At 31.0% G+C, this 10,055-nt stretch overlaps 1 protein-coding gene and 1 long non-coding RNA gene across 5 annotated transcripts in view; one reads left to right on the top strand and one right to left on the bottom strand.

Moving 5' to 3' along the window:
• Window positions 1-10,055, bottom strand: part of LOC108739128 — a 32,416-nt gene that overhangs the window by 18,185 nt on the left and 4,176 nt on the right. The gene's annotated exons all lie outside the window — the stretch shown is intronic.
• LOC108739130 lies at window positions 1,270-2,664 on the top strand. Of its 2 annotated transcripts, none has more exons than XR_001938093.1 (3): window positions 1,270-1,300; window positions 1,501-1,671; window positions 2,384-2,664. It is a non-coding gene; the product is annotated as an uncharacterized LOC108739130 (long non-coding RNA). The 2 variants fall into 2 exon arrangements; XR_001938092.1 differs by having other exon boundaries at window positions 1,280-1,442.

Raw genomic sequence — 10,055 nt, forward strand, 5'->3', positions numbered from 1 at the left:
AATATTTGTGACCACTAAATGACTAAAATAGTAAAGCCACAATTAAATATTAATTAATTACTACTATGATGGTAATTTTGAAACTGTGAAACAGTGGTTAGTTAATTAAATTATGAAAAAATAATGTGAAAAACTGCACTGTGAAGGATTAAATTTATTATCAGTAGACCTTGCAGCTTATTTAGGTGCAAAAATAAGCAAACTTGATACAAAGGTAAGTATCAAATTCGTTGGGATATTGTACTTAAACATATAACTTAAATTTGAAATAAACAAACTTTCTAAAATATGTTACGTTACCATATTATTTTACTATGTGGCCTTCAGAAAGGTTAGTTTACATGTGATATTGTTTGTCCGTGCAATTAGCAATTTATTTAATTAATTAATTGATTAATCAGCAGAAGCAGTACCCCTCTGCTTTAGTCTAAGTTGTCTGCGGTTTCCACAGATGTTTTAGGCATTGATTTTAGACACCGATTGATTCATTATAGATAATAAGCAAACCTTTTCAATATTTCAGAAATATAAAATAAAAATTAAGCGTTTTACATGTAAAGATGCATTCAGACTAAGAATTTTCGCTTTAAGCAACTTGAAATTGATTGATTTCTATATCTAATCAGTTCGCGAAAGAATAGACTTTTTATGACACTAATCGTAAAATTTTTCAGTATTTTATTATGCTAGATCTCTTCCTGCTTGTCTTTAATAAATTAAAAGTAAATAAGAATGTCATGTTGCGAACTGTAAACGAACGGTGTGTGCTTTAAATGGTTTCAAACCTACGCAACTATTGGCGCCAACATATGAGATTCAGAGTCTATTACTAACATTCATGTCTCAAGTCTGGTTCCCAAGTTAGCACACAATGTATGAATTTATACATACAGTCATTACAAGGTAACGCCATAAACTTACAAAGAAAGCAAAAAGGAGGTAATGATTTCAGAAATGCATCTGTTGTAACATGAACGCGTTTAATTATTTCTAATTAGAACAACTATTTATTTGAACAGGTATTCTTGTAGTATAAGTAAAACCATTTTGAGATTAGAATTCGGTACCTATTTGTATGTTGCTTTCAAAAAGCATAGTCCATTTACTTTTAACGTTTTTTCTATCACACGCAATCATTTGGGATATTCGTATGATGGAATTTTTTTAGAAATAGTTTAGTACCTACAAAGCCAGTTTATGTATCTATATTTCACCTTGAAATTATCAAGCAACCGCAGCACCAAATAAAGTGTAGGTAGTATGTACTGACAATCGGCGAACATAAGACGTAATGTGGACGGTAAGATATAAAATTTATAGTTAATTATAATAATATTCATCCCATCAAAGAAACAGTGCCACTTTGTGGGCTTTCAAGTTCAACTAGTTCTTGAGATACTGGCGCTAAGAGAACGCAAACTCCAAATACCTATGATAATGTTGTAATTATTATAATAACAATTAATTACTACTGTTGCTGCTAACTTTACTTTTTTTAAGTTAAGTTTACAGAATATATAAAGAACATGCAACGTCGTTGTTGGTAATGGCTTCAGGCACACAAATTTTCCGGTTGGTGCCATTTAATGGTCCTCCATTTTACTTGGACTTTAAACCGAAGTAGAAATATTAGAAAAGAAAATGCACTACAAATAACAATAGCTTTTGTAGGTAGGTATATCAAACAATGCATTATACTAGCTAAGAGATTGTTCGTTAATGATTTAAAGAAAGTATCCGATGTGTACCTAGTAAAGTGACAAACGGTAAAAATAAATTGCAGTGATAGCAAGTCGTGCGAAAAAAGCGCCTTTTGTGTTAGAACTTTTGATTGTCACGTCTATCGTTTATTTCACCAGGATAATGCGTAACAAAAGGTAAAAGTTCTACGGGAAGTGCCGATGTTGTCAACGCTGTCTTAGGTCATTTGCGGATAACACAAATTAACTTTCTGTGTTAATTGTTCGTTATCGACGTTTAAAAAAAGCGATTGAGTAGAAGCCCAGATATAAAAATGATCTTAAGACCACTTTCACACTGTGCGATAACTGCAAGCGATTTGTCGCATCGTATCGTAACGCCGCTTTCATATTAAGCGACTAAATATTGCTTCGACAACGTTCCAAGTTGAAATGCGAGCCTATCTACCCTCGCAGTGTTGTCTGGTTTAGTTGTATGCATCTAATGGAGCCAAAAACAGACAAGGATATATTTTAATACCATATCGGATAACTGTAAAAGCGTTCGCTTTAAATACATTTATTTTGGATATACTTTTGTGTAGTTGCGATTTGCTGCATGCAGGAAATCGTGTCGTTATCGCACAGTGTGAAAGAGCCCTAACGTTTCAGTTTCTCTGTCTCATTTTATTTTATTTTTTGAGTGAAAATTATGCCATTGGGATTGGGTTACGAACAGCCTTGTACGTTTAGAAATAAATATAGTACAGATAAATTTCTGTTGCTGTAAATAAATACAAGATAAAAAGAAGCATTACAAATGCATTGGGATACATTACAAATTGCAGCCATTCAAAACATCGAGGGAGACAAAAATAACCAAATATTTGTTTTGACAATGGAGTAAAAAAAGACGTCCATCAAGTTGGCGTGAAATTGAACCTTCTCAATCAATTTTCAAAAATATACATTTTTTTCATGAACATTTCAAATAATGTCACCTTCTGTTATAATAAATCGTTGTAAATCTTATTTGATTTAATTATTTTTAATAATCCTTACTAGTTAATAGAGCATATAACGAAAGTTGTTTTCTATAGGTAGTATGTCTACCAAAATATCATTTAAATACGTACCAATTGTAGTACATTTTTATCCAATTTATATTCAGTTATTCATTGTTTTCCAATAGATCGATTTAGCTGCAAGATTGCCGTCTTTGAAATAAAAAACAGCTCATTTGTACAATTTACATGTACATATGTATACTTTATCGCTTTTTATGCACCGAAATAAGTAATGGCTAAGTGCATTCGCAATACCATTATATTTGCGCATACCTCTGATTTACTACGAATAACAAACGTATTACCAACTGAACTTTCTCTAATTGTGTACATGAACCAGATAATGATGCAAACAAAGCGAAGAAAGTGTTGAGTTTACAAAACAAGAAAAAACAGCGACCAAGTTTTCGCCTTTCGGTTTTTACCATGATCAAAAAAAAAACTATGCCAAATTCAAGTAAACCAATCCAGACTTGGTACTTGAATACTTGCGTAAGTTTGTTGACAACAGAGAACAGCAATTAACCAACTTACCTACTGCCACTGTGAACTACAATTACAACTATGCCAAATTCAAGTCCAAGTTCCTTATCAAATATTTCAGTTCGATACGAAAATTTGCCATATAATGTAATAAGTTACTACTTGCCAGTTTGCATCACAAACTAAATTATGCCAAGTTCGAATAGAAACCCATCCTAAACATGTTTCTATATACCTACCTGGATTTATTAAGAAACAGAACAATGCCAAATATTGGGCTAAGTTATCGATTGCTAACTTCAACTACAATAATAAACTATGCCAAGTTCAAATTGAAAACCCTAAATTGTGGCAGAATCCCAGCATTATTGCCATTAAAAGTCTTTTATAGAAAATCCAAGTTCTAAATTCGATATTTACGTATTGCCTGAAGTGGCATTGGAACCTTGTTCTTCTACAGAATGTACATCTTAATTCTTTTGTTACCGTGCAAAATAATAGACGAGAACAGCCCAGTTGTTCAGATTTAATTATTTTTTGCTGGAGTCAGACTTTTAGAACATATTTCAACTTCTTAAGACAGATCTTGTTTCTTATGTGGGCTAAGCAAAGATGAAACCTACACATCCAATTACGTAATTATAATTAGCAACACGGAAACAGTTGAAGGTTATGGTACAGTTAAAACATGAAATACGGGATTGTTATACACAAGTTACATAGATGTTATAACTAAACTAGAGATTTTCGTATTGTTTTTAAGGTGGGCAACTTTTGAAAAAAAAACCGACCACACAACAGAGTCGGACAGCAATTTGCATAATTAATTTTTAATGTTTTTCCGTATTTAGGCATTTTCTATCAACTTGAGGTCTTCAACCGTTTCTAATTACTATAAAAAGTTATGGCAGGTCATCTATTCTTTCGTGGGCTGTTGTAAGGCATTCTCTTACGCTAGTTCATATTTTAAACTGGATATTAATCTTTTTAATGATACTTTTATGATGTGCCACATGCCTGATCTTAAACCAATACCCATCGGCTTATTGTAATATCGTAATAGGTTTTGTTTATTAATTGAGATTGAGAAAAAAGAATACAGAGAAGAGTTTTTCTAAATATTTTTGAAAGATTACTAAGATAGTTTATAGAAAGGATCGATCATTAATCAAAATTAGTAACGATGCATTCCAGGTATTTATGTACGTCTCACATTCATCATTTAGGTAGTTATTTAATGTAAGATGCCTAACTAATTTTATGGAGTAGATTTACACGTACCCTCTGGCTATTTACCATTTCCATACTTCATTGTATTTATTTATTTATAGAGGCCGATTTGACTTTAATTGTTCACGAAACAAAAACACGAAGTAAACATGAATTTGTCGGAGTTTTTTCAATAAGTGGTGGCCACTGTCCTCTAAATTGCTTTAATATATATGTATGTGTAATTATGTTTTATAGCTATTTTTCCTGACTCTTGCCTATACTTCTAAATTCTCCATTTTCATTGCCACCATTATAATAAAAATTCTATTTTGACTAGAAATTCTTAAAAACTCGTCCCAATAACTCTTAGTAACAAATTACTTGATCTATTACAAAATGGAGTTAATTTAAAGGAATATTAAAGACCTTAGTAGTTACGCTATTCATAAACGACTATTTAAGAATCCAAAAATCATTTACATAGTTCATTAATATGCCATATGGTCAGTAACACTCTTATAAAATATTATGGACGCATTTCCATAATAAATAATCGAATATATATGCATAAAGTATAAGGTAAGTAGTAACCATCTTCATTTAAGTACTAGGCAGTTGTTTGAAATTTATTTCTTTCGCATAAAATAGATTGTATCCACATTAATTTGAAGATTAAATTGAATTTTATGGTAAGGAATATGATTTAATAATAAGTAACTACAATCGATTTTAGAACCCATTACTAGGTACTGTAAATACAAAACGACGAAGGCAAATTTATTATTACCCTTACGTTTAATTTGATTAGCCAATTAATCAATTATCCAAGTGCTTGCACGCAAGATTGATAAAAACGCATTAAGAGCAAAATCGGTAAAAAAATCCAAATTAATCATCATTCCGAGTCTTTGTTAAATTGCTTCTGTTCTTAATTTGGAATGGCGACCTTCATTAGATAATTAAGAGACATCTGAGAATAATAATTCATACAGTAAAGTAGGAAAAGTTATATGATAGAACAAAGTAGCCAAAATGAATTTATAAAATGCAGAAATTAGGGGCTAATTTGGTGCCAAGGTGAAAAATTAGGGGATCATTATTTATGTTCTTTGATTGTTTTGTATTTTTTTTTCTTTTTAATGTTATGTATAATATATCTTCTTCTAATTTAGCCCCAAAAAATGAAATCGATTTAAAAACTGCTATCAACTGAGAATATCTTTCATTGGGTAAATTTTACGTCTTCACAAAGTAGGCTGTGAAAAGTCGAAACGATTGGCATGACTTTTCGACATGGTTGACCCTGTTGGTATGCGATGAAGTCTAGAAAAAAATATCACGAAATCTAGAGTCCTTTTATGGGCAAGAAATCGAATACTTGAAAGCCACATGGCGCCTTTCCAGGCGTGCACCCAGAAACGTACGTATGAGCATGCTGCAGTTAAATACAACTCAAAACTCATATATACAACAAAAATATGTTCAATAATGAAGTACAAACAATATAGGTACATCAAGTTTCATTTGCCATATGTATAAAGATGCTAAATATTTTACATAAGTGGTACCTACAGCAACAAACCAAGAAAACATTTGTACAAAATTACGCTTGTCAAATTTGGATGGCAGACAGAATCAGGTAAAAACATTATGTTTACCTATAAGCAATCAAGCATCAAAGGAAACTCCACTTCTGTTTCATCAAAACATGCATGTATATACATAGTAAGATATAAACATTTACGAAATTCCGAAATGTTGCTTGTTTATAGTTCCGCATTTAAATTAATTCATTATGCTAAAATTGCTACATTACTGGAATTCCTAACCAACCTCTAATTTAAAAATAAGTTTCTTACCTACGCCTACAACGAAAAGAAAAACAATCTTCCAGAGCAAAGTTCACCTCAATTTCTCTGTCAGTATTCAATTTTATTTCACATTAAAGCAGTCTTTAGTTCATAAAAATTCTTTAACTACTGCAAGATATACCCACTTAATAGATATGCAAAGTGATAACAAAGCTTGATGTCTTAATACTGTAAGTCTTAATGGTCTTAAAACTTTAAACATGTGTCTCCAGGCAACATAAGGGGACCATAGCGATGGATGCTTTGATAAACCAAATGAAACCATTTCAGAACCACAGTGACAGGTTTAACATCACATTAGACAGATAAAACGGGATTATTTTTAATTAATTATTTATACTGGTTCAGTGGTTAAAGACGTACAAAAAAAAACTACTCCATAATTCATACATGCGAGCAAATATAGATTTTATAAATGAATACTTAATTAAAATTTTTGAGATTGTGAGATTAAATTTTTTATTGTACAGCGCTTGGATATTTATTCTCTTTTTAAATCAATTCCTACAACATTAAGAGCAAGGATAAAAAAGGATATCATGTGAGACATGCTGTAGATTAAGACTTGCAATTTGATATATTCAACCATACTTTAAAATCTGTTCTCTTTTCGATCATGTTTCATAGAATGAAGAAAAACCATTTCCTTTGATGTGATACTGACGGGTAAAAAACTCCCCTTACCTGCAATTGTAAGAGCAAGGATAAAAAGGATCTCCTGTGAGGCAAACTGTAGATATTAAGGCTTGTAATTTGATATGCTGCAGTCAGTAAGTTACCTCACTGTTCATGCTAGCTTTGATTACATGTTAGCAGCGTTTATGTTTACAAAATAATAAGTGATGCTCGATTTTGTAATAACATGAATAACAATCATAATATTATCAAGTTGAGATCAATTTTTGTTGACATCTGGCATGCGCCATGGCGCTATACACATTTACTTATTGTTGCCAATGGCTTAAAACATTTCATCATTTCTTCTGTTTTAGTAGACGCTAATGAGAATAGTTTAGCTTTTAGTTGTTATTTCGTCTTTTTATTATACTTCAACACTTGAAGAAAGAAGAAAGCTTTGGCATATGGAGATTAATTCAGGTCGCGTAACGTGATTATCTTTTCGATTTTAGGCCGATTCTCACATATATAGAAGGTAAAAGGGAAAAATCACTGCAATGCAGTGTTTCGTAGGCCATATGAAAGATTATTACGAAAATTAATAGGGGTGGTATCTTTAAGTAGGGTTCCAATGGTACCTTATTCGATTCCATGACCAGTTTTTCCGCCAGGAGGCGTCAAAGTTGACAAATATTCTGTCTGCTATTGCAGTTAGTTCTCATTAGCACGCCACGGGCAATTTCCAGTTTCTGTAGATATATCATCAACCAAATCTACGTCAGCCCGTGCAAGAAAGAATTCGTATCAAGTAAGAGTATATATCTTATCGAACAAGCTTAACATTGCTTTTTTTTCCAGCAGTTGTTTTTGAAAATAAGTTTGCCAATTTAATTGTATGAAACGTACGACACTGTAATACATTATTGTAACTTTGGTTTGTGTGTATTAAGGTGGGTGAAATTGTGCCATTGTGTGCCTCATGATATACACACATAATGTACCTATACATTCAAATTACAATTAATAATACCTCTACGCACAGTAACAATAATGCTTATTTGACATTGAAGGAACAACATCAATAACGTAATAACAATAAATGGTCAAAGGAAATTGTGCTTCTAAAAATGGATGTTAAGTTTCCGTTATAAGGTCGCCCATTATTATCATTATTACACATACTATTGAATATAGATACATAATAGGTTATCACAGTGCAGTGCTTTAAGTTTTCCGTTGGCAGCTGCTTTTTTTACGAAATATTTATGTATTTGATGCTGCTAGTATCCCATAAAATTTAAAAATCAGAAAAAATATGCTGTTGTGTTCTCTAGACGATTGTGCGCTGTGTTTGCCCCACAACATCTTTATTCTTATTAAACAAATAGCAAGAAAATGTACAATAAATTAAGCAGATGTTGAAAGCCACTTAAGATTAGGTATATGTATACTAAGTAACTACTTTTATTGCATAGATTTTATTAAGTAACTAACTCATTAAAGAAATATAGTATTATTAATTGACGATAAAAATAAAAGTAATTGTAATGTGAATCCATGGCAGCAACGTTATAAAAATTTTGCACAGCTACCTAAATTTCTATTTTGCAATGGCATTACGCAATATCGTCACGAATAATCAAAATTCTCAACAACTTAAAATGCTTTCTTTTAAACATTCAGCAAATTAATTTAATTAACAGTAGGTACGCTGTATAAATTATGTTCAAGAGGAAATAAAATAGATAAATTATTCGTTTAGTAGGAATTAATTGATTAAATAATCTATTAAACTTTCTATTCTACGTAAACTTTAATAGAAATACAAAAAAATCAGCCAAACACATCATTAGGTACACTATATACTATGTACCCACATGAAAGTGACTAATTAACTGTATTAAGTAGGTATTTATTATCTACTGTAATCACATTTTCGAAATTTGAGACAGTTGTGTCACTTTGTTAATGTGAGTAATAATAATACATAAAACAACAAAGCATTGATAAAATGAGTAACAACAATTACCGCATTTCGCTAAACAATTCCAGCGAATATTTTGTGTCATTAAAGAACCCAATAATAAAACACGAAATAAAGCATATTTATAGAAGGCCTTATTATTATACAACTGATCATTTTACACTGTTTAGTACGGTTTTATTTATAAATTTACTGTAGATATTAAAAATATGATAGCTTTAACTTGATAGAAAGTAATATTCCTCGAATGAGAAGTGAGGAAATTCTAATGGTTTCATATGCCTTAAATGAAATAAAGAATAACACAATAATGATAAATATGTTTTAACCATTCTCATTATCAGTTTTGTTACTAATATGTATTTCAAACGTTCCAATTTTGCTGAAAGACTTGTGTTTTATGTGTTTTCTAGAAAGTAATGATTAGTTAAGAGAGAAAACTGCACGAACTTATTAATTGTTTTTGAAAATCAAGGTCAAAAGTTGGTTTAATTGTCTTCCCACTAACATTTGCAAAAATTGTTCGAAAATAAATACACATTATATGATTGTTTCTAGGCATCTGTTAATTTGTTTGTAGACAAAATAAATGGATAATTTGTTTTTACATGTATTTAATATTGAGGAAGAATCCCCTCTTTTTGAAACATACAATTTATATTTTCTTGTTTAAACATTAAAAAAAGTTTACAGTTATACTGTTAAAATACACTAAAAGCACATGATAAAGGTAGACTTATTATAAAGTAAAAAAAGTAAGGTTTTGTAAGTAATTAAATATTCGTAAATTAAGCTTTGTTTGATTGTTAACTTCTGCTAACAATGTAGGATTTGCCGGGTATTTCCGTGGTTTGAGTCTTGTTGGCGTATTATAAACTTTTAGCAATATTATTTCTGAGAAATTCTGCATAATGTATGAACCGCACATTTAAACAACCGAAATGGTCAGTCACTTTTTGGTTTCGGTTGCTAAGCGACCATCAAGTAATTCATTCTTCTATAGAGAAAAAACTAGTCCTTAAAGCTCATTCCTTCATCTTTTGTGGTTCGCGAAACTATCGAGTGGGCTGATGTTCTTTCAGCTAGAACAATACAGTTTCCTTCATAAAAATGTATGTATAGATTTGCATGTGGTGGTAAT

Source organism: Agrilus planipennis, unplaced genomic scaffold, assembly GCF_000699045.2.
Source record: "Agrilus planipennis isolate EAB-ADULT unplaced genomic scaffold, Apla_2.0 scaffold163, whole genome shotgun sequence".
Lineage (NCBI taxonomy): Eukaryota > Metazoa > Arthropoda > Insecta > Coleoptera > Buprestidae > Agrilus > Agrilus planipennis.